Source organism: Phoca vitulina, unplaced genomic scaffold, assembly GCF_004348235.1.
Source record: "Phoca vitulina isolate PV1807 unplaced genomic scaffold, GSC_HSeal_1.0 scaffold57, whole genome shotgun sequence".
NCBI classification, from domain to species: Eukaryota; Metazoa; Chordata; class Mammalia; order Carnivora; family Phocidae; genus Phoca; species Phoca vitulina.
In genome coordinates this window covers 1,894,330-1,920,196 of record NW_022589760.1, presented here as the reverse complement: position 1 = coordinate 1,920,196, position 25,867 = coordinate 1,894,330, and the positions used below count along the sequence as shown (strand labels likewise).

At 36.6% G+C, this 25,867-nt stretch overlaps 1 pseudogene; it reads right to left on the bottom strand.

Annotated features, from left to right (window-relative positions):
* Positions 1-5,480: 5,480 nt before the first annotated feature.
* LOC116623156 lies at positions 5,481-7,181 on the bottom strand (annotated as a pseudogene).
* Between the last annotated feature and the right edge of the window lie 18,686 nt (positions 7,182-25,867).

Sequence of the window (25,867 nt, the reverse complement as noted above, 5' to 3'; positions counted from 1 at the left end):
ATATATATATATATATATATATATATATATATATATATATATAAAGGAAATTTGCAAATTTACATGTGACCTAACAAAACCACATATATATACACTCACATGCACACACAGATACACATACACACCCCAAAGCTCTAGCCTTACATAAAAAAAAAATGGTGAAAAACTGAAAGTTTTTCCTATAAGATCAGGAACAAAACAAGAATTCCCACTCTCACTATTTTTATTCAACACAGTATTGGAAGTTCTAGCCAGAGCAATTAGGCAAGGAAAAGAAATAAAAGGCAACCAAATTAGAAAGGAAGTAGTAGAACTATCACTATTTACAGATGACATAATATTATATATACAAAACCCTAAAGATCCAACCAAAAAACTGTTAGAACTAATACATGAATTCAGTAAAGTTGCAGGATATAAAATCAATATACAATTTTTTGCATTTCTATATACTAATAAACTATAACAAAGAGAAATTAAGAAAACCATCCCATTTACAATTGTATCAAAAAGAATAAAATACCTAGGAATAAATTTAATCCAGGTGATGAAAGACTTGTATACTCAAAACTTCAAAGACACTGATGAAAGAAATTGAAGATGACATAAGCAAATGAAAAACTATTCCATGCTCATGGATTGGGAGAATTAATAATGTTAAAATAGCCATACTACCCAAAGCAGTCTACAGATGCAATGCAATTCCTATCAAAATTCCAGTGTCATTTTTCACAGAAATAGAACAATCCTAAAATTTGCATAGAACCACAAAAGTCCCCAAATAGCCAAAGTAATCTTGAGAAAGATGAAAAAGTTGAAGACATCATCCTCCTTGATTTCAGACTATATTACAAAGCTACAGTAATCAAAACAGTATGGTATTGGCATAAAAAGCAGACATATAAATCAATGGAACAGAATGGAGAACAAGAAAAAACCCCACAAATGTATGGTCAATTAATTTATGACAAAGGACCCAAGAATATATAGTGGAGAAAGGACAGTATCTCCAATAAACAATGTTGGGAAAACTGGACAGCCACATGCAAAAGAATGAAAATGGGCCACTTTCTTACACCATACATAAAAATTAACAAAAATAGATTAAAGACTTAAAAGAACCTGAAACTATAAAACTCCTAGAAAACATAGTTGGTAAGATTTTTGGCGTCTGTCTTAGAAATGATTTTTTAGATCTAACTCCAAATACAAAGGTAACAATAGCAAAAATAAGCAAGCGGCGTTACATCAAACTAAGCAAAGAAAATTATCAACAAAGTGAAAAGGCAAAAAATGGGCAAAGATTTTAATAGATGTTTCTAAAAGAAGACATACAAACGGCAAACCCGTATATGAAAAGATGCTTAATATCACTAATCATCAGGGAAATGCAAATCAAAACCACAATGGGTTATCATCTCATACCCTTTAGGATGACTATTGTCAAAAATAAAATAAAATGATAAAATAAAATAAAATAGATAACAAGTGTTGACAATGATGTGGAGAAAAGCAGACCCTTCTATACGGTTGGTAAGAAGTAAATTGATGCAGCCACTATGAAAAACAATATGGTGGCTCCTCAAAAATTAAAATAAAACTACCATACAAACCAGCAATCTTACTTTGGGATATATATTCCAGAGTAATTGAAAGCGGGATCTCAAAAAGATATTTGCACTCCACTGTCTATTGCAGCATTATCTACATTAGTCAAGAGGTAAAAACAACCCACATGTCCACTGACAAATGAATAGATAAGGAAAATGTGGTATATACATACAATGGACTATTATTCTACCTTAAAAAAGAAGTAAACCATGACATTTGCAATAACACAGATTAACCTAGAGCACATTATGCTAAATGAAATAAGCCAGACACAAAAGGACAAATACTACATAACACTTTCATAATAAATCTTAAATATTCAAACTCATAGAAACAGAAAGTAGAATGGTGGTTGAATGGGACTAAGGCAGGGAGAAATAGGACGTAATAGCAAAGAGTATAAATTTTGCTATATAAGATAAATAAGTCCTAGAGATCTACTTTACATCTTAGAGACAATAGTTAACAATAGTGTATTGTATTTTTAATTTTCTTATGAAGGTAGATTTTATGTTAAGTATTCTTATCACAAAAATAAATAAGTATAAATATTTCTGCTTTGCAAAATACACTGTCAAAAGAATGAGAAGAAAAGCCACAGCCCTTAAATGAACTAAGTCAATCAGAGAAAGACATGTATCATATGATCTCACTGATATGAGGAATTCTTAATCTCAGGAAACAAACTGAGGGTTGCTGGAGTGGTGGGGGGTGGGAAGGATGGGGTGGCTGGGTGATAGACATTGGGGAGGGTATGTGCTATGGTGAGTGCTGTGAATTGTGTAAGACTGATGAATCACAGACCTACCTCTGAAACAAATAATACATTATATGTTAAAAAAAAAAAAAAACAATAGTAGGAAGGGAAAAATGAAGGGGGAGAATCGGAAGCAGAGACGAACCATGAGAGACTATGGACTCTGAGAAATAAACTGAGGGGTCTAGAGGGGAGGAGGGTGGGGTGATGGGTTAGCCTGGTGATGGGTATTAAAGAGGGCACATATTGAATGGAGCATTGGGTGTTATACACAAACAATGAATCATGGAACACTACATCAAAAACTAATGATGTAATGTATGGTGATTAACATAACACAATAAAATTTTTTAAAAAAGAAAAGAAAAGCCACAGCCTTGGGGGAAATATTTGCAAAAAACACATCTGATAAGGAACTATTAATCCAAAATATACAGAGAATTCTCAAAATTCAACAGTAAGAAAATAAACAATTAAAAATGGGCCAAAGGCCTTAACAGACACCTCATCAAACATGTTATACAGATGACAAGCATATGAAAAGATGATCACATCATATATCATCAAGGAAATGCAAATTTAAACAACAATAAGATACCACTACATACCTATTAAATGGTTAAAACCAGAACACTGACACCACCAAATGATGGTGAGAATGTGGAGCAATAGGAACATAGGAACCCTCATTCACTGCCAGTGGGAATGCAAAATGGTACAGTCACTTTGGGAGACAGTTTGTCTTTTTCTTACAAAACTAAACATACTCTTACCATACAACCCAATAATTGTTCCCTTTGCTATTTACTCAAAGGAGTTGAAAACTTTTGACTACAAAAACCTGCACATGAATGTTTATAGCAGATTTATTCATAATTTCCAAACTTGGAAGCAACTCAGATGTCCTTCAGTAGGTGAACAGATAAATAAATTGTGGTACATCCAGACAACAGAATATTATTCAATACTGAAAAGAAATGAGCAATCAAGCCATGAAAAGACATGGAGGACCCTTATTGCATATTATTAAGTGAAAGAAGCCAATGTAAAAAAAAAAAAAAGGCTACCTACTATATGAGTCCAGTTATATGATATTCTATAAAAAGCAAAACTATGAAGAGAGTAAAAAGATCAGTGGTTTCCAGGGGTTGTGGGAGACAAAGGGTGAGGGAATAAGTGGAACACAGAGGAGTTCTAGGGCAGTGAAAATACTCTATATGATACTATAATAACAGATGCATGTCATTATACATTTGTTCAAGCCCATAAAATGTACAACATCAAGAGTGAACTCTGATGAAAACTATGGAATCTGAGTGATCATGACCTATCAATGTAGGTTAATCAATTGTAACAGATGTATCACTCTGGTGACAGATGCTGATAATGAAGGAGGCTATGCATGTGTAGAGGTAGAAGATATATGGGAAATCTCTATAATTTTCTCTTAATTTTGTTATAAAACTAAAACTCCTCTGAAAAAAAATTGTCTTATAAATAAATAAATAAATAAATAAAGGGGGTAGGAGGAAACTTTTGGATGATATGGATATGTTTATGGTATAGATTGTGCTGATGGTTTCATGGTTGTATGCTTATCTCCAAACTTATCAAGTTGTATACATTACAAATATATGCAGCTTTTTGTATATCAATCACACCTCAGTCAAGTGCTTTAAGAAATGTTTCATGGTATTTCATTGTATCAATATACCATATTTTGTTTAGTCCTCTACCAATGGAAATTTAGGTTTTGCCCAATCATTTCCTATTACAAACACTTCCACAATGACTAACATAGCATATGTCTCATTTTACAAATGTCATAGTTTATTTGTATAATAAGTTCATAGAAAAGATATTGTTAGGTTAAAGGATATATACACTGTGATTTTGATGGATTGTCTTCCATAAGTTTTGAATCAATTACATTCCACCAATAAGTAAGATTGTCTCTTTCTCCACAGGCATACTAACAGAATGCTAACAAACTTTCTTTTTAATATCTGCCAAAGAGGTGAAAATGGTCTCTCATTGCAATTCTATAATTATGACTGAGTTCATTATCTTTTCCTATGTTTAAGAGCCTTTTCAATGAAATGTCTATCCATATTCTTTTCATATTTTTCAATTGATTTTTTTGATATTTTCACTCTGTATATTAGGAAGAGTAACCTATCATGGATATAAATTGTAAGTAAATTTTTGAATTTGTCACATATCTTTTAATTTTTGTTTTAGTGGTTTTGCCACGAATTTTTTGTTTCATCTAGTATAATTACTTTTTAATTATAGATTTCAAGTTAGCATTTCAAACACACATTTGAGAAAACGTAAACATCTTTTCCCTTATAATTTATATCCCTTTCCAGGGCTGTGAAATAGCAATTACACTTCCAGCTGGGGTTTCTTCTCTTTGATAGGCTGATTTTATCCAATACATGAGAATTATGTAAGTTCTGAGTTTTTTCTCTGGAACCCAACTCCAAAACTGGACCTAGACTGGCAACATTTGCAGTATTTGTGCACATTGTCTCTCAGTCAGTCATAAAAGAGCACCCCTCTCTCATGGATATAGCAGGTACTTTAAATCACTGCAGGTACTTTACATCACTGATCTTGAAACTTTCAATCCTCACAAGAGGCAACTGATATAAACTAGAGAAAATGTTATATATTTAAGAATCTAGATTCCCCCCCCAAAAAAGAATCTGGATTCCAATTTATGCCACTGTATATAGATTCTTTATTTCCTCATAATTCTTTAATTAAATAAAATTGTAATACTATATATCATATTGTATGATGGCCGGGCCCAGGATGGCCATACGCTTATATATACCACTTAAATATATATGCCACTTGAATATATAATGGAAGTACATTACATTAATTTAATTAAATAAAAGAAACACAAAGATCGATAAGGATTAAGGGTAGCAAGCTGAAAATCTCTCCATCTAGCTTTCAGAAGAAATTGGAAAAAAAAAACTGATGATGATTGGTTGACAGATTCTACATTTTTCATTCTAAAAATTTATTACATTTCATATTAATCCATACATAACAAGCCTTCTTTTACTACATGTGTGAAATGTTTGAAACTCAAAGAAAAGTTCAAAATCAATTACATGTAAAACTCTGCAGTATCCTTCCCAATGAAATTAGCAGACAGGATCTTCCCAATGCTAGTGTGCATTTTGACAGCAGCATGGGACAGATCTAAGTAGTGTTTTTCAAAAGCTTCTACTGATGAAAATCCTTCTTTGAGACTCTGAGTTGTGTTGGCTGTTTCAGTTCTCTCAGCTCCCAAACCTGCCAAAAGATCAACTACCCTATTGAGGTCCTCAGAGTTAGGTCCTTTTTCTGACACAAGTCCACACAGATAGACGAAGGACTTAAGCTTTTCTGTAGCATAGCTACATAAACTTAAAGTATGGGCAATGTTTGAGTCTATCTCCGCCCAGTCACAACAACCTTCTATCCTCTGCAGTACCTCCAAGACAGCAGTCCAGAGCACCAGGTGGAACAGACTTCTAAGAGCATCAGTTCCTGCACACAATTTTGCAGCAGCTCTAGGGCATGCTGAGCTACCTCCCACAGCCTCTACAGGAACAGGAGCAAGGAGTACTGGCGAGAAAACAGGTAAATGCACAGATCTAACAGGGTGGCTTCTTGCCTCTGTATCAATTCACACTTCTCCATGTCTATGGGCTTTTGGAGGATCAATCCATTCCAGCTTTTCACTGGCTGGCAGAAAAAAGTCAGCCAGTTGGCACCATCCCCAGAACCAAAGCTGACAACATACTGAGAAAACAGGGCATTCAGTTCATTATATTGTACCAGGGCATTTTCAAATTGCTGCAGCATATCAAATACAAAGGCAAGTTCCTCCTGAACCATGAAATACTCACAAAAGCTCCAGCCTGGCTCAGTCCTCTTCTCCATCAAGGTTCTCAGTTCATCCTCAAACTTGCCTAGGTTTTTGGTAAAAGACATAAGAAGCCATGCCCTGAGTTTGATAAGGAAGATATTCCAAGGATTCCTGAGTTCAAGAAGAGTCCTTTAAGGGGTTGGAGAGCATGACACACCTGTCACTCTGTTTATTACAAAAATCATTTCTTATTTTGTCCACAATAGGAGTTCAGGGAAGGATGTTGGTTTTGTTGGGTTTTTTTCCCCCCCTTGGCATCATTTTATTTTTTTAATTTTATTTTAATTCAATTAGCCAACATATAGTACATCTCCAGTTTTTGATGTAGTGTTCAGTGATTCATCAGCTGCATACAACACCCAGTGCTCATTATATCATGTTCCCTCCTTAATATCCATCACCCAATTACCCCCCTCCTACCTCCCTTTCTGCAACCCTCAGTTTGTTTCCTGGAGTCGAGTCTCTCATGGTTTGTCTCTCTCTCTGATTTCCTCCCGTTCAGTTTTCAACCACCACTATTAGCCAGTCCACAGAGCTATGACCTTTCAGAACATTCTGCTACTTGGTAAGGTCATCTTTTACTGTAGCTTTATACACCAGTATCATAGCATTCCATCCAATAAATATGAAAAAAGGGGAAAGTAAGTGGGACTTTGTTTCCTTCTTTGAGCAACAGTTCCTCTTTGAATTGAACAAAGTTAGATTCTAGGTGAATCATCTTTGGAGCCTGGCCATAGTACCTTCTCCATTCCATCTGTTCTCTTGGAAGCTGCTAGGAAAGCACTGGATAAATAGAGGTAAATCAATTCTGATCTCCAGCACAGGTAACAATGGGCTTGTGTAGGTCACCAGCAGCAGTGGCTCCTCAGGGACATCCATGGACCATCACTGGCCTCTGGGCCAGCCCAAGCCTGAGCAGCACCGTGACAGGGATACCCATCAGGCTGTGTGAGGCAGTTCCTAAGCCAGCTGCCCTACATGGCCACCTGGCCCCACCACTTCCCGCCATGATTTTTTAAAATTATTTTTAAGAAGTCAATATTACCAATATTGTCTTCTATGGCTTCGTATTTTGCATTATAGTTAGAAATGTCTTTGTCACACCTTGGTTATAAAAAATCCTTTTCTATGGTACAAATAATTTTAAGGGCTTTATTTGTGTATGGGGGTGGTAAGGGGTTGGAATAGGAATTATAGAGATGCCTCCAAAATAAATATCTGATCTTAAGAAACAAATATAAAGCAAAAACAGAAGACCAACTTTATTCAATAAATACACAAATGGAATGTTTTAGAGCTGAACACTCACTAGGAAGAACAGAAAATACTTTATGGTCATAGCCTATATTATGGACCAAGAGATGATCCTTTGAAACCAAAAGAGATGTAAGATAAATTATATAGATAAAAAAGACAGCTATTCTAGTAGCCTGTTGAACAACCAGGACCTTCAGAAAGTGTAGGAGGGCTGTGTGGAGAGAATAACATGACTCCAGAAGGCAATAATCAATAAATTCACCACTGAATCATTGCAATGAACAGCTAACACAATATGTGAAGCTCTTGATAATGATCAATGTAAACCTGAAAGAAATAACAAGTAATAGGTAGCATGAGTCTGTCAAAAACAAATCATGTGAAACTATAATTCAATCCTTCCTTCAAGAGGATAAGTTTAGTACTTTAAAAAAAAGAAAAATTTGGTGGAGACTTGGGCTAGCAAAAATGTTTTAAAAGGATGAATTAGATGGAAGTGTCATAAGATGAATAGTTTAGATACAGAAAAAAAGTTGTTATTGACAGTTCAATACTGCATTGGGTGAAGGTGTCAGGTAGGTCCCTTAGGGGTCCACTCTGAATTCAATACAATTCAATATTTTCATTTACTACTTAGAGAGTAGAAGGTAGAGAATGCCTAATAAAATTTGCAGATGTTCCTGCACATTGCAGGATAGGCATAAAAGTAGAATACAAGCAGGATAAAATTTTTAAATGGGCAGAAATCAATAAAATAAGATTCAATAAAGCATTCATAAATGTAATGTGATTCACAAAGGAAAGAAGAATCAAATGCACCAATGTAAAATGAAATCACAAGAGAGTCTAAGGCTTATAGTGGAAAGTAAAATGAACATGTATCAGCAACATAACCATCAAACTCCAAAAGCCAGTGCTGATCAAGTTACAAAAATGAATTTTTTCTTAATAGGAAAAAAAGAAGAAATGTTATGCCAGTCAATAAGCACTTCAGTATGTCCAAGGCATCAAATTTTAGGACTTATAGATAAGTAGAGTACAGAAAATTGACTGGAAAATCAAAAGAATTCATGTAGGAAAAAGTAAGACTGGCATAAAACAGATAAATGGAGAAGAGTAAGCAAAGAAAGTAAAGTAGATATAGTTGCTCAGAGCAGAAGTAAGGGAAAGGGACAGGTAGGAAAAGGTAAAGGAGGGAAAGAGAAACCAGAGAAAGAGAATGGAGAGGGAAGAGGAAACAAGATAAGGAAAAAGGGAGGAAAGACTTTTAAAGGGGATGAAGGAGGACAACAGAAGAATGTCTTTGAAAGAAATTTGTCTTATGAATTCACTTCACAAAGAAGTTATGCAGAAAATTGGTGGTGAGTGTCCTAATTAATATTTTAATTGGAATGATTCCAAGACATACAGTTGCAGTAATTCCTATCCATCATCAAATATGATCTTCAGATCAGTAAAGAAATTGGATTTTAGAGAACATATTTTTAAAAAAGGACCAGTGCCTCTTAAGAAATTTGGGGGCAGGGACGCCTGGGTGGCTCAGTCAGTTAAGTGACTGCCTTCAGCTCAGGTCATGATCTCAGGGTCCTGGGATGGAGTCCTACATTGGGCTCCTTGCTAAGTGGGGAGCCTGCTTCTCCTTCTGCCTGCCACTCCCCCTGCTTGTGCTCACTCTTTCTCTGACAAATAAATAAATAAAATCTTAAAAAAAAAGAAAAAAAGAAATTTGGGGGCAAAATCAGAGCTAAGAGAGTGGGGAAAAAATACTAGCAATCTTTTTAATAAAAAATTAAAAATTCCAAAGCAATGCAAACTATCCAGGAGCATGTCCACAAAGGGAAAACAGGCAGAGTCATAAATTTTCCATCATAAATCATGCTTGTCATTTATCTGATTTTAGAAATAAAATATGGCCATAAGAAAATCTGAAAGTTATTGGGAAATACTTTTATAATTAAAATCACCTATAACCTCACCATCATCAACACTTTGATGTATGTACTTGACTCCTTTGCACAAGGTATATCTTTTTAAAATTAGTATAAGTTTACACATGTAGTTGCATATCTGCATTTTTTATTACCTATTATATTAATATCTTCCCAGGAAGTGAATGTTCTTTGAAAACATGACTATTAATAGCTGCATTATATTCCATTTTTAGATGTATATAAACATCTCCCTGTTGATAAATATTCAATTATCCAACTTTGTATCATTATAAATAATGCTGCTGTGGGCTTTTTTGTTTATATATAGTTTGATTTTTCTTAGGATACATTCTCAAAAGGTTGTAATATGAACATTTTATGGCTTCATAAATTTTGTGTGTTATATATACATATGTGTATATGCATACACACACACAGATTGCTTTTCAGAAAGGATGCCTGTACTCTTCCCAATATATGAAAATATTCATCTCACTTTATACCAGTACTACATGAGAAATATTACTGAAGTTACATTTCTTTGATTACTATATTTGATGTTAATTTCTTTTGTGAACTGTTTTGGTTACATGTTTTGCCAACAAAGTGTCATTCTTGTTACATTCTTGTTAGTTAACTATATCAAGAACATTAATTTTGGTCATATTTATTGGAAATATTTTTAAAATGTTTTATGGCTGTGCTATTATTTTTACTCTTTTTGTTGTATAGAAAATACAACATATACATAAATATATTAAACTTTTACTCTGTGATTTCTTCATTGCTTTTATGGATTAGAAGTTCTTCCCCATCTAGTTGTCAGTTACATTTTTATTTATATTTTATTCTAGGCATTTATGATTTCATTTTTTTATTTAGCTAATGAATTAATCTAGAGTTTATTTTAGTGCATGATGTGAGGTGAGGCTTTTTTTTCAAATAGCCAGTTTTCTCAACATTACAAAATAATCTACTTCTTATTCTATTGGTTTGTTATGATCCTATATCATATATGAAGTGATTTAATAAATTGGGTCTATTGCAAGAGTTTGGAATGAAAGATTAACACTGAACAGCCAGTGAATGCAAGATAAAGAAGGGGACCTCTGCAAGAAATGGAGAGAGGAATAAGGACAAAGGAACAAGCAAAGACAAGGAAACACAATGACTAGAGATGAGCAAGCAAAACATCTGATGAAATGTGATGTGTTTCCATTGTTTTATAAGAGACTAAAATTACACAAAGGAAAAAAGGAAAAAAGCACATGAAGAAATTTATGTGTGGGGCTGGGCAGGGGGGGCACAATGGAATACCAAATGAAAGAGATAAATGGACCTCACTGCACAGATCTTCCTCGACTTAAAATGGGGTTAGATCCTCATAAACCCATCATAAGTTAAAATTATCATAAGTCAAAAATGCATTTAATACACCTAACCTACCAAGCATCGTAGCTTAGGCTAGCTTACTTTAAAGGTTCTCAGAGCACTTAGATTAGCCCACAGTTGGGCAAAATAATTTAATACAAAGCCTATTTTATAATAAAGTATTAAATATCTCATGTAATTTATTGAATACTGTACTGAAAGTGAAAAACAGAATGGTAGTATGGGTCCAGAATGATTGTTAAGTGTGTTGGTCATTTATCCTCATGATCACATGGCTGACTGGGAGCTGTGGCTCCCTGCTGCTGCCCAGCATCGCAAGAGAGGATTGTACCGCATATGACTAGCCTGGGAAAAGATCGAAATTCCAAGTATGGTTTCTACCGAATACATATTTCTTTTGCACCATCATAAAGTCAAAAAATCATACATCAAATCATTATAAGTTGGGGACCATCTTTATGTGGAACTTGTCCATCTGCAGAAAATAGGCAGGAAGGAAATAGCTCTTAGAAGGAGAGAAGCAACACAGAATTTGAAGCAGTTGAAAGATACAGAAAGAGGGGGCACCTGGGACGCCTGAGTGGCTCAGTCAGTTAAGCATCTGCCTTGGGCTCAGGTTATGATCCCAGGGTCCTGGGATCAAGCCATGTGGCAGGCTCCCTGTCCAGCAGGGAGCCTACTTCTTCCTCTGTCCCTTCCCCCTGCTCATGCGCCCTCTCTCTCTCTCAGATAAATAAATAAAATCGTTAAAAAAAAGATACAGAAAGAGATGTATAAGAAAGGAAAAAGAATGGTAAAGAAAGTGATGGAAGCTAAAGGTCAAGATAAAAAAAAAATTACAATCAGGAAAGTTTTGTACAAAGAATCATCAAAGAGAGATCGTACTCATAAAGTAAAAATTGATGGACCATGAGGACATTAAAAAAATTAAGAAGCAAGAAGAAATAGAGTAAGAAAAGGCTGAAGAAGAGTCTTGTAGAATGTTTTAAAAACAAACAGGGATTTATAATTCTGGTGTAGCAGAAAAGATCTCTACCCAAAAGAATAGCATATAGGTGAGGAAACACAGCAATATCTGATCTTTGAATGTGTTAAATTGTCATCATGAAACATATTTAGAATCTATTGGCTAAGCTTTATACATAAAAAGTAGTCAAGTTATAGCTATAAAATGTATCATAGAGTCTTGTTAAAAGGAAGGGGAATTAAAAGGGTACAATAATCATGGTCTTGAGGATTAAGCCCCACTGGAGGAAAAATGGAAATTCCAAAGCCTAAAAATTAATTAAAAGAACAAAAAGAAAATATGGCTAAAAAGGATAAAGTATATTATTCATTCTTTATTCAACAAACATATATACAGGGTCTACCATATTAAATGGTGGAGGGAATATAAAATAAATATTATCTCTGCCCTCAAAGATGTCCCATCTAGTGTACAAAATAAAATGGTGTATAAAACATTCAAATGTTATGGGATATATGCTACATTCAATTATGTACAATCTGCTATAGAAGCAATGAAAAGGAAATGTCTAACTTTGTGGGGATTAGTGGTGAGGAAAGAGTTCAGGAGGGGGAGGATAATTAGAGACTATTTTATAAAGGAGGTGATCTTTGAGCTGAATCTTAAAGGCTACTCAGAATCTGATCAGTTAGTCCAGAGAAGAAAGAAGGTAGGGAGAAGTAAGGATATATAGTATACTTGGAATACAGAAAGCAATTAAGTGTGGCTGTATCATAGGATGCATAAAGAATTTTGTAGAAAATGAGGCCAAAAAGAAAATCAGGAAGCAGGTCCTTAAAACCATGCCAAAGACATGGGGAGCCATCAAAGATTCTTAAGCAGGAGAGTGAAATGATAAGATTTACCTTTTTGAAAAGCCATGCTGGTTTCCGTTGGAAGGAGGAAAGACCGGAGGTAGGGAATCATATTAGGAAGCTTTTACAATCGCCTACATAAGACATTATGGAGACATGGAATAAGAAATTGATAGCAGAAATGGATTTTAAAAATATTGAATTTGAGACATTTTAAAAAGTATAATTAGCAAGACTTGGTAATTGGCTATGAAATGTCAGAGTGGAAAGATTCAGAAATGATATCAAGGTTTCTGGTTTGCACTAGATATAAGAGATTGGGTACACTGGAAAAGGATCAGGTGTACAGAAGATTGTGAGCTTGGGTAGGGATAGGATTAATTTAAAGGACCTCTGAAATATTCAATGGAAATATAGAAAGAGCTAGATACATATACTCCAAGCTCAGTAGAGAGCCCTGAGCTGGAGAGATAAATTTGGGACTAGAAGTAGAGAAAGGTGGAGGTGGAAAGTAGGAGAAAGGTGGGTGGATTCAAGCATGTTAAGAGATAGAGGTGACAAGATCCATGAATTATAGGAAAGAGGACAGTAAAATAAATGTTTCAAGAAAACAATGAAAATAGCAGCAATGTCCACAATAGCCAAACTGTGGAAAGAGCTGAGATGTTCATTGAGAAATGGAACTGGAGGGTATCATGCTGAGAGAAATAAGTCAAACAGAGAAAGACAGCTGTCACATGTTTTCACTCATATGTGGAATATAAGAAACAGTGCAGAGGATCATAGGGGAAGGGAGGGAAAACTGAATGGGAAGAAATCAGAGAGGGAGACAAACCATGAGAGACTCTGGACTCCAGGAACCAAACTGAGGGTTACAGAAGGGAGTGGGGTGGGGGGATGGGGTAACTGGGTGATGGGCATTAAGGAGGGCATGTGATGTGATGAGCACTGGGTGTTATATGCAACTGATAAATTATTGAACGCTACATCTGAAACTAATGATGTTAGCTAATTGAATTTAAATAAAAAATTTTAAAAAAGCAATAAAAAATTAGTACACAGAATTTATGGAACATGAATAGGCTATGTAGAAATTCTAGTTTTTCCACAGAATATCAAAGGAAGAGCAAATATATACAGTTCATGAGTCCTTATTTTAAAAGGAGCTTTGACAAAAAAATGAAATAAAAGATACCAACATATAAGTTAATTCTGGCTCCAAACCTTATGGCTTTGTTTTGTTTTTCCCACTAAAATGCTGCCTATTTGTTGTCTAATTATATCAAGGAGTCTGCACCAGACAATTAAAATCAAATTCTATTTTAAAAAAAGATGCCAACATGTTTCTGCAATGCCAAATACCAAGTGCTAAGGTTTTTCTAATGAACTGCTCTTAAATTTGCCTATCCCTTCTCCTGACAGTTATTTTCACCATCTGCCAGCAGCAGCCCCGCCCCTTATAAATCTTTCTTAATTTATTTTTCTTATGCTTAAAAATTGCAGAATAAGTGAAAGAGGGTGGAGCATAGCTGCTATGAGCTATTACAATGAGAGACAAGGCCCAAAAATGGAAACATAAATTTTGACAAACTCCTTCAGCAACTACATACTCCTAAGGGTGACAGGAACCAATCCAGCATTCTTCAACTAGGACTTTTTTTTCCTTTTTTTAGAGATTGACCAAGTTCTGATACAAATATAAAAGTGTTGGAAATGCAATAAAAAATTTGCAAAGACAGGGTCTCTTTTAGGATTTGCCTGAAAAAAATAGACCAGAGAATCGTCTTGCATGATTCTCCTTACACAATAAGTCCGACTCAAGGCCACAGGCTTAGAGAGTTAGAGACTGGCTTTAGGGCAATTGTAGTTTTTCACATGCTGTGGAAGATGCCATGATTTGAACACCTCTACTCCCTGCAATTCAGCTTTATTGTTCACCAAATTGTGGCCCCATTAAATTAACATTACTATGACACAAAAAGGACTGACATAAAATTTAAAAGGTTTTAAACCAAACTAAGAAAATCAACCATATATTGCCCCAGATTTGAATTATATTTTCTCTTTGATTCCCAAATTATAATCCTTTTTTTTTCCAGGATATTCTTTTTAATTTTGAGTCTTGCAGCCTTTACACTAAAATACAAATGCTACCAATGAAGAGTCACTCTGAATGAAGATTCAAGATAAAGTCATGTGCATTCCACACATTTTCTCTTCTGTTTAAGAAAGTATCTCAAATATAAGAACAAAACCTGACAAAAAAAATATGACAGGGATATAATTTCTACATTACTTAAATTACTCAGGATTTTAATTAGGAAAATTACAAGTCCCCATTAGATAAATGGCCAACATAAAAAAAATGAAGGGGCAGTACTCACAAGAGAAAATGTAACAAATACACGGGAATATGTCCAAGCTTCAAAACAATCAGAAAAGTTTAACTTAAAACTATAATGAGGTAACATTTTTACCAGTTTAATTTAGTTTTCTCCAGTTTCCTGGCAAGGCTATGATGAAATTAGTCAATTATTTATGTTTTTGGAAATTAGGTTGGCAATATTTTTGTGAAAAATTTAAATGTTTAGACCCTTTCACCCAGTGATTAAACTGCCAGGATTTTAAGTGAAGAAAGAATTCAAGAAGTTACAAAAACTATATGCAACAAGATATTCATTACAACATCCTTTATAATAACAAAAATTTAGTAACAACCTAAATGACCCATGATAGATTAGCTAAATCATGATGAATTGCCCTAAAGGAATATTGTTCGGCCACTATGAGCCACATTATGAGAAACATATAACTACATGACAAACCATTTATAATATTACATAAAGAACAGAGCACATAAAAGGATCTCCATTATTTTTACAACTTTGTAAAATTAAGTATGTATGTAAAGGTCACATTAAAAGTTGATACATTATGTAGTGATACTGTGATTTTTTATTCCTATGTTTTTGTTTTCATTATATCGTTTGTGCACTGATAAAAACTTTAAAAATACTCTTCTAATTCCCACTTTTTTCATCAGTTTAACAGGCACCTGATTTCTGATTATACCTGGCATTGTCATATGGACTCCAGACAACTTGCTGGAGTACAGAGGTCACCTCTGGAAAGTCTGGCTGCTTAGAAAGGTCAGGCCCAGCTCTGACAGGCTTTTTGCATTTCCTTTCCCAGTTTCCCTGCCAAGGGCTCAACCTTCCCCTCACCCTTCACCCCCCCACCCCCACTTCGTTTGTCTTTCAAGCAGCTATAGTCATTTGGAAAAACACACTTGAAATGAACTGACTTTTGGGGTGTTAAAATTTAATATATTTGATGTGATAAATATGTCTCCTTTATTACCATTAAAGCTAGAGAGAAGAGAGAATAACAAAAGTGGAAATGAGATTCTGAAGTATCCAGGGTGAAACATTTTTAAGCAAACTGCACTAGATCTTGAGAGTTTCAAAGGTCTATTCCTCAGACAATTTACTTCAGAAGATTTGGCTTCTGAGATAATTGGTCTTCTTAATCCTTAATTTGGGGCACTGCTATGGCTCTCCTGAGACTGTCAACTTCCCCCATCTGGATTCACAACATGGACAAGTGTTTTCTGTCTGGACCAAATTACTTTAAGTATTACATTTGTGGCCTAAATTGCTCTATGTCTATTTAAATTCAACAGATTTTTTTTTTTCTCTGTGACCTTTAGTAGGTCTAATTCCAATTCTGATAGAGATGAGAATAACACAGTAGAGAAGGTGCTTGCCCTTTGCTGAATAATGTGTATCGAGATTTAAAACAGAAAGACCCTGTGTTATGAGACAAAAGAAAGACAGACAGACAGAGACAGAGAGAGACAGAGAAACAGACAGACCAATGACAGAAACTATTCTAAGAAATTAGATACTTTTTATAAAAGCTGTTGACAACCTATGCTTATTTGTATAACCCTCTTCTTTTGGCTTTTCTACATTTTTTATTTTTTTTATTTTTTAAAGATTTTATTTATTTCACAGAGAGAGACACAGCGAGAGAGGGAACACAAGCAGGGGGAGTGGGAGAGGGAGAAGCAGACTTCCCGCAGAGCAGGGAGCCCGATGCAGGGCTCGATCCCAGGACCCTGGGATCATGACCTGAGCCAAAGGCAGACGCTGAACGACTGAGCCACCCAGGCGCCCCTCTACATTTTTTATATGCCAAGACACTCAAAACATAAAAGTGGTCTTGGCCTCAACATCCTGCTTCTGAGTGCCCCTATTTGGTTTCCTAAAGGCAACATAAATGTTAATTTCAACCTGATTTTGTCCACATACAAATGATTAAAAGATACACATTCTGATTTTTCCCCAAGCCCCATGTTCCCTAGGGATAACCCTGGGTCCAGAAGCCCCTAAGATATAGATACAAAAACCTGCCACCTACTTAATTATCTTGTGCTTTCTTTACTTTAGTGCCTCAGCACAACTGATCACCTGCAGCAATATGTTCACTGGCATTCATAATGCTGATTTCATGGTCCTTTCCCAGTTAAAAAATGCCTTCTGAATCTCCACAGAAAGAAATTTTCTTCAGCCTAACCTTCTTGTTGAATGTATTTTATCACATTGTAATTCATTGGAAAATGAAGCATGATTTTTATAAACTGACTACTAATTTTCTGTTTCCTCAGCCATGCTGGATGCAGAAGAATTTACTTAAGTCTCTAAGTACAATGAATGGGTGTCAGCCTGGTAAATCACCCAAATGGTTGGAGTTTTTGCTTCCAAGACTTCCCCTAGAGTTGCAGGGTTAATTCAGAAATAAACAAGCCCCACCCTCTCAGAAATAGGCAGGCCTCTATAGGAAGAACATATATTAGAGGGATTATCCCACCTGGATTCTATTCCCAGCTACAGAATCTCTTGGTTGTGCATTTCCCTTCCCTGTGACAGTGAGATGTCTTCATATTGCATTTAGAGAGCATCAGATAAAAGATGTTATTTAAGGGGAAGTTACTATTACTATTGGAGCCACTATTGTGTCTTTCCCAGCATCAATGCCTAAAGAGAAAGAAGCTTTAGTCACCAAAAGGAGGGGAATTTTAATTGTATGCAGTCCCTTTGAAGCTGCTTAGAAAAGGTGAGATTTAGACAAAGACAAGATTTCTTCTTACTAGAATAAAATGCTTACAGCAGTGGATCCCAATTTTTTAAGCTCTCTGGATCTCTTTTAAATTTAAAAAATATATATTTCTCTGTCTCTCTTTCACTCATATGCAAACACACACACAGGAATCATATATTTGGGATATTTGATTGAAAGAATGCTCAATAACAAAAACCTGTAATAAATTCAGCAACACTTATAAACAGAAATTAAAAAAGGAATAAACATTTATTCATCATAGCACTATCTATATATTTTTATTAAACAGTAGTACATGGATATCCAAAGAACATTATTTATTCACACTATAAGCAAAGTTTGGTGGGCATAAATTCTTTTTTTAAATTTTATTTTATTATGTTACGTTAGTCACCATACAATAGATCATTAGTTTTTGATGTGGTGATCCAGGACTCTTTTTTTTCGTATAACACCCAGGGCTCCATGCAGTACGTGCCCTCCTTAATACCCATCACCAAGCTAACCCATCCCCCTCCCCCCTCCCCTCTAAAATCCTCAGTTTGTTTCTCAGAGTCCATAGTCTCTCATGGTTCATCTCTCCCTCCGATTTCCCCCCCTTCATTTTTCCCTTCCTTCTCCTAATGTCCTCCCCGCTATTCCTTATGTTCCACAAATAAATGAAACCATATGATAACTGACGTTCTCTGCTTGACTTATTTCACTTAGCATAATCTCCTCCAGTCCCATCCATGTTGATGTAAAAGTTGGGTATTCACCCTTTCTGATGGCTGAGTAATATTCTATTTTATATATGGACCACATCTTCTTTATCCATTCATCTGTGAAGGGCATCTCAGCTCTTTCCACAATTTGGTTATTGTGGACATTGCTGCTATGAACACTGGGGAGCATATGGCCCTTCTTTTCACTACATCTGTGTCTTTGGGGTAAATACCAAGGAGTGCAATTGCTGGGTCATAGGGTAGCTCTATTTTTAACTTTTTGAGGCACCTCCACACTGTTTTCCAAAGTGGCTGTACCAACTTGCATTCCCACCAACAGTATAAGAGAGTTCCCCTTTCTCCACAACCTCTCCAACATTTGTTGTTTCTTTTCCTGTCCATTTTTCCCATTCTAACGGATGTAAGGTAGTATCTCAGTGTGGTTTTGATTTGAATTTCCCTGATGGCTAATGATGATGAACATTTTTTCATGTGTCTGTTAGCCATTTGTATGTCTTCTTCAGAGAAGTGTCTGTTCATGTCTTCTGCCCATTTTTTGACTTGATTATTTGTTTTCTGGGTGCTGAGTTTGAGAACTTCTTTATAGATCTTGGATACCAGCCCGTTATCTGTAGTGTCATTTGTAAATATCTTCTCCCATTCTGTGGGTTGCCTATTTGTTTTGTTGATTATTTCCTTTGCTGTGCAGAAGCTTTTTATCTTGATGAAGTCCCAAAAGTTCATTTTTGCTTTTGTTTCACTAGCTTTTGGAGATGTATCTTGAAAGAAGTTGCTGTGGCCGATGTCAAAGAGGTTATTGCCTATGTTCTCCTCTAGGATTCTGATGGATTCCTGTCATACCTTTAGGTCTCTAATCCATTTTGAGTTTATCTTTGTGAATGGTGTTAGAGAATGGTCGAGTTTCATTCTTCTGCATGTGGCTGTCCAATTTTCCCAGCACCATTTGTTGAAGAGACTGTCTTTTCTCCATTGCATATTTTTTCCTGCTTTGTCAAAGGTTTTTTGACCATAGAGTTGAGGGTCCATATCTGGGCTCTCTATTCTGTTCCATTGGCCTATATGTCTGTTTTTGTGCCAGTACCATGCTGTCTTCGTGATCACAGCTTTGTAATATAGCTTGAAATCGGGCAATGCAATGCCCCCAACTTTGTTTTTCTTTTTCAACATTTCCTTGGCGATTCAGGGTCTTTTCGGATTCCATACAAATTTTAGGATTGTTTGTTCCAGCACTTTGAAAAATGTCATTGGAATTTTGATCGGGATGGCATTGAAGGTATAGATTGCTCTGGGTAGCATAGACATTTTAACAATGTTTATTCTTCTGATCCATGAGCATGGAATGTTTTTCCATCTTTTTGTGTCTTCATCAATTTCTTTCATGAGTGTTCTGTAGTTCCTAGAGTATAGATCCTTTACCTCTTTGGTTAGGTTTATTCCGAGGTATCTTATGGTTTTTGGTGCTATTGTAAATGGAATTGTTTCTCTAATTTCTCTTTCTACAGTTGTGTTGTTAGTGTATAAGAAAGCAACTGATTTCTGTGCATTGATTTTGTATCCTGCACATTACTGAATTGCTGTATGAGTTCTAGTAATTTGGGGGTGGAGTCTTTTGGGTTTTCCACATAAAGTATCATGTCATCTGCAAAAAGAGAGAGTTTGACTTCTTTGCCAATTTGAACACATTTTATTTCTTTTTGTTGTCTGATTGCTATTGCTAGGACTTCCAGTACTATGTTGAACAATAGTGTCGAGAGTGGGCATCCTTGACGTGTTCCTGATCTTAAGGGAAAGGCTCTCAGCTTTTCCCCACTGAGACTGATATTCACTGTGGGATTTTCATAGATGGATTTTATGAACTTGAGGAATGTTCCCTCTATCCCTATACTCTGAAGAGTTTTAATCAGGAAAGGATGCTGTATTTTGTCAAATGCTTTTTCTGCATCAATTGAGAGGACCATGTGGTTCTTCTCTCTCTTCTTATTAATGTGTTCTATCACATTGATTGATTGGCGAATGTTGAACCACCCTTGTATCCTGGGATTAAATCCCACTTGATCGTGGTGGATGATCCTTTTAATGTATTGTTGGATCCTATTAGCTAGGATTTTGTTGAGGATTTTGGAATCCATATTCATCAGGGATATCGGTCTGAAATTCTCCTTTTTGATGGGGTCTTTGCCTGGTTTGGGGATTAAGGTAATGCTGGCCTCATAGAATGAATCTGGAAGCTTTCCTTCTGTTTCTGTTTTTTGAAACAGCTTCAGGAGAATAGGTATTACTTCTTCTTTGAATGTTTGGTGGAATTCCCCAGGGAATCCATCAGGCCCTGGACTCTTGTTTTTTGGGAGGTTTTTGATCACTGTCTCAATCTCCTTACAGGTTATTGGTCCATTCAGGTTGTCAATTTCTTCCTGTTTCAGTCTTAGCAGTTTATAGGTTTCCAGGAAAGCATCCATTTCATACAGATTGCTGTTTATTGGCATATAGCTGTTGATAATAATTTCCAAGTAATTGTTTGTATTTCCTTGGTGTTAGTCATGATCTCTCCCCTTTCATTCATAATTTTATTAATTTGGGTCCTTTCTCTTTTCTTTTGGATAAGGCTGACCAGTGGTTTATCGGTCTTATTAATTCTTTCAAAGAACCAAATTCTAGTTTTGTTGATCTGATCTACTGTGTTTCTGGTTTCTAATCCATTGATCTCTGCTCTAATCTTAATTATTTCTCTTCTAATGCGTGGCTTAGGCACCATTTGTGGCTTTTTCTCTAGTTCTTTAAGGTGTAGAGTTAGTTAGTGAATTCGGGATTTTTCTATTTTTTTGAGTGAGGCTTGGATGGCTATGTATTTCCCCCTTAGGACCGCCTTTGCAGTATCCCATAAGTTTTGGACCAGTGTGTTTTCGTTCTCATTGATTTCCATGAATTGTTTAAGTTCTTTTTTGATTTCCTGGTTGACCCAAACATTCTTGAGCAGAGTGGTCTTTAGCTTCCAAGTGTTTGAATTTCTCCCAAATTTTTTCTTGTGATTGAGTCCCAGTTTTAAAGCATTGTGGTCTGAGAATATGCAGGGAATATTCTCAATCTTTTGGTTCAGTTGAGACCTGATTTGTGACCCAGTATGTGGTCTATTCTGGGGGAAGTTCCATGTGCACTCGAGAAGAATAAGTATTCTGTTGTTTTAGGGTGGAATGTTCTGTATATATCTATGAGGTCCATCTGGTCCAGTGTGTCATTCAAAGCTCTTGCTTCTTTGTTGATTTTCTGCTTAGATGGTCTGTCTATTGCTGAGAGTGGAGTATTGAGGTCTCCTACAATTAACATATTGTTATCAATATGACTCCTTATTTTGGTTAACAGTAGGCTTATGTAGATGGCTGCTCCCATGTTAGGGGCATAGATATTTACAATTGTTAGATCTTCTTGTTGGACAGACCCTTTAAGAATGATATAGTGTCCTTCTGTGTCTCTAACTACAGTCTTTAGTTTAAAATCTAATTTTTCTGGTATAAGAATTGCTACTCCAGCTTTCTTTTGAGGTCCGCTGGCATGGAAGATGGATCTCCATCCCTTCACTTTCAGTCTGGATGTACCTTTAGGTTCAAAATGAGTCTCTTGTAGGCAGCGTATGGATGGGTCCTGTCTTTTTATCCAATCTGCAATCCTGTGCCATTTTATGGGAGCATTTAGGTCGTTCACGTTGAGAGTGATTATTGAAAGATATGAATTTATTGTCATCATGTTGCCTGTGAAGACATTGTTTTTATAGATTGTCCCTGTAAATGCCTGTTGTATATCACTCTTGGGGTCTTTCTCCTTTTATAGAACCCCCCCTTAGTATTTCTTGCAGGGCCGGCTTAGTTGTCACATAGTCTTTCAGTTTCTGCCGGTCTTGGAAACTCTGCATCTCTCCATCCATTCTAAATGACAGCCTTGCCGGATAAAGTATTCTTGGCTGCATGTTCTTCTCGTTTAGTACCCTGAATATGTCTTGCCAGGCCTTTCTGGTTTGCCAGGTCCCTGTGGATAGGTCTGATGTTATTCTGATGTTCCTCCCTCTGTACATAAGGAATCTCTTCCCCCTAACTGCCCTTAAGATGGCTTCCTTGGTTCTAAGATTTGCGAGTTTTACTATTACATGCCAGGGTGTTGGCCTATTTTCCTTGATCTTGGGAGGGGTCCTCTCTGCCTCTAGGACATGAATGTTTGTTTCATTCCCCAGATTAAGGAAGTTCTCAGCTATGATTTGCTCAAATATATCTTCTAGTTCTCTCTCTCTCTCCACCCCCTCAGGGATTCCAATAATTCTGACATGGGAATGCTTCATGGTGTCACTTATTTCTCTGATTCTATTTTCATGGATTCTGAGTTGTTTTTCCCTGGCCTCCTCTTTTCCCTTTTTATCATTAAATTGTCCTCCAGGTCACTAATTTGTTCTTCTGCCTCAGTTACCCTAGCTGTTAGATTCTCTAGATTAGATTAGATGTCATTGATAGCATTTTTAACTTCTGCCAATTCAGCTTTCATTTCTGCCCTTAGAGACTCTATGTTGCCATTAATTGATTTCTCCATTCTAGCTATTGTCTTCACAATTGCTAGTCTGAATTCCATCTCCGACATATTGGTTATATCTTGATCCTTTTGTAAATTTGTGGCATAAGTCATAATCTCTGAGTCTTTCCTATTTTGGGGGTTCCTCCTCCTAGTCATTCTGTTGAGGGGTGGTTGAGGGAATGTATAGAGTCTAAATTATTGACCACAACCCAAGCAAGATGCACCTGTTTTCTAGGGACCTTAGGGTTGCTGGCCTCTTGTTCTCCCAGCCTGTCTTCTTGAGGAGGGGCCTGCCGTGCTGTTACTCAGGCAACCCTGTTTGGGCAGAGTTGCCCTGCCCCCTGTGGTGAGGGATGGGCTCAGTGAAAACCGGTTTTTTGGGCTTTTGTTCTCTGATGGCTTTCCCTGGTGGCTTTCTGCGTCTCTTCCAAGAGTCAGAGCAGAAGAGACCATTTCCAACCCTCTGCCTCAGAGCAGAGAGATCGCAGTCTGTTCTTCAGTGAGCTCTCCAGGCCACACTCTCTCTGTTTCTGTCTGTGCTGCTATAAAACTGCAGTGTCCTGGGTTGTGCACCCCTCAGCAGTGCTCTCAGTCCTCGCCTCCAGGTCTGGGGACATCTCTGCCCTTTGTTCTTCTAGAACCGCCAGCCACCTCCAGTTCACAGACATGACCCTGCTGCTCTGGGTTCCCATCTAAAGTCCTTGCCCCACTGCTACTTGTCTGCGAGTCTGTGCCCTGTCCCCAGCGAGGGAGGCTATCACTCACTGGTGGTGTAGGATCCCCACAGCCAGGTTCCCTCCTGCTGCCCTTTATCCTCTGATATCTGCCTGTGGAATCATGGCTCCCAGCTTCATACCTCAAAACAAACTGCCTGCGATATTCTGTTTGTGGAGATCCAGATCTATCTGCTTACATCTCAAGCTGATTTCATGGGTGTTCAGCTTGTAGATATCCAGGGGACTGGTTGGAACAGGGTCCCCTACTCCTCTGCCATCTTTTCCCCCCAAGGGTCTCAATTTCAATATCTGGTGGGCATATATTCTTATATCCCTTGCTATAATTCTATGCCACCCCTAGTCAAAAGGCAGATAGTCAAGAACCATTTACTTAGGGTATATTGTGTAAAGGCCCAGGCAAAAAACAGTTGTAAGGCAAGCTCCAGGGAGCCACATACCCACATCTAGGAGATAGTATCCCTAGAGTATCTAGCAGGACTCTTTACTTTTTTCTTTCATATATTGTATAGGCCTCATTTAAATACAAAGCAAAATAATATTTATTCACCATTGATGAGTACTAAATATGGCACAAGCCAAACACTAAGAGACCCATTGTCACTTTTCTTGACTAAAGCTTCTGTTGGGTCTCTATGCCTTTCATGACAATACAAATGTCTCTGTCTATTATGACTCAGACTAGATCTGGTGGCATCCTTATAAAAAAAATCTAGCGTTTACAAGATCATCTTGTTTAATTCATGCCACTGTACACTCCCTTTATACTCCTGAGAAGAAGGTACTGGGGAAAGCAATTGGGGGCTTAGCTTTTTCTCTAAAGCACATCTGGGGATGTAAGAAACCCACTTTTCATTTTTATTGTTGCATTGTTTAGCACCAGTTTTAGCGTGATTTCCTATAGTGGACCTCTAGAAGAACTGTAGTAGACTACAAGCATTTGGAATACTGGGCGTTTGCCCATAGGCCAGAGAAATCCACAGGTGGTTCTTGAAAGTTCTTTTCAGGCATTGTAATGCATCTGTGCCAACCATTCTTTATTATTTATTAATCAACATATGTGTTCATTTTACAAACACATTAAAGAGCTTTCAAACAAATGCAAAAAGGGGCACCTGGGTGGCTCAGTTGGTTGTCTGCCTTCTGCTCAGGTTCAGGTCAGGATCCTGACCATTCAAATTTTTCTTTCAACTTTGTAATATGTATGGGTATTTACCGCAATGATACAAATGTAGTGATCTGAAGGGGCACGTGCACCCCAATGTTTATAGCAGCAATGTCCACAATAGCCAAACTATGGAAAGAGCCTAGATGTCCATTAACAGATGAATGGATAAAGAAGATGTGGTATGTATATAAAATGGAATATTATGCAGCCATCAAAAAAATGAAATCTTGCCATTTGCAATGACGTGTGGATGGAACTAGAGGGTATTTTGCTAAGTGAAATAAGTCAATCAGAGAAAGACAAGTATCATATGATTTCACTGATATGAGGAATTTGAGACACAAGACAGAGGATCATAGGGGAATGGAAAGAAACATAAAACAAGATGAAACCTGAGAAGGAGACAAACCATAAGAGACTCTTAATCTCAGGAAACAAACTGAGGGTTGCTGGAGTGGAAGGGGGTGGGAGGAATGGGGTGGCTGGGTGATGGACATTGGAGAGGGTATGTGCTATGGTGAGCACTGTGAATTGTGTAAGACTGATGAATCACAGACCTCTACCTCTAAAACAAATAATACATTATGTGTTAATTAAAAAAAAAATCTGATCCTTGATACCAACATATTCTGAAATTCAAGATCCTCAGGTGAGAGTGATCCTTATAAGCCTCTACTTTGATGCATTCATCCAGATCGATTATCTTGGTTTTTCTAACACAACCACATATTTGTTTTCAAAAGAAATTCACCAGGAGGCAACAATTTTCTTTTTTTTTTTCTGAAAAGTGCATTGGTACCATCCACACTGTTCAATCTCACTGCCTCATAACCAGCATTTTCTCCTTTTACTGTTTCCTATT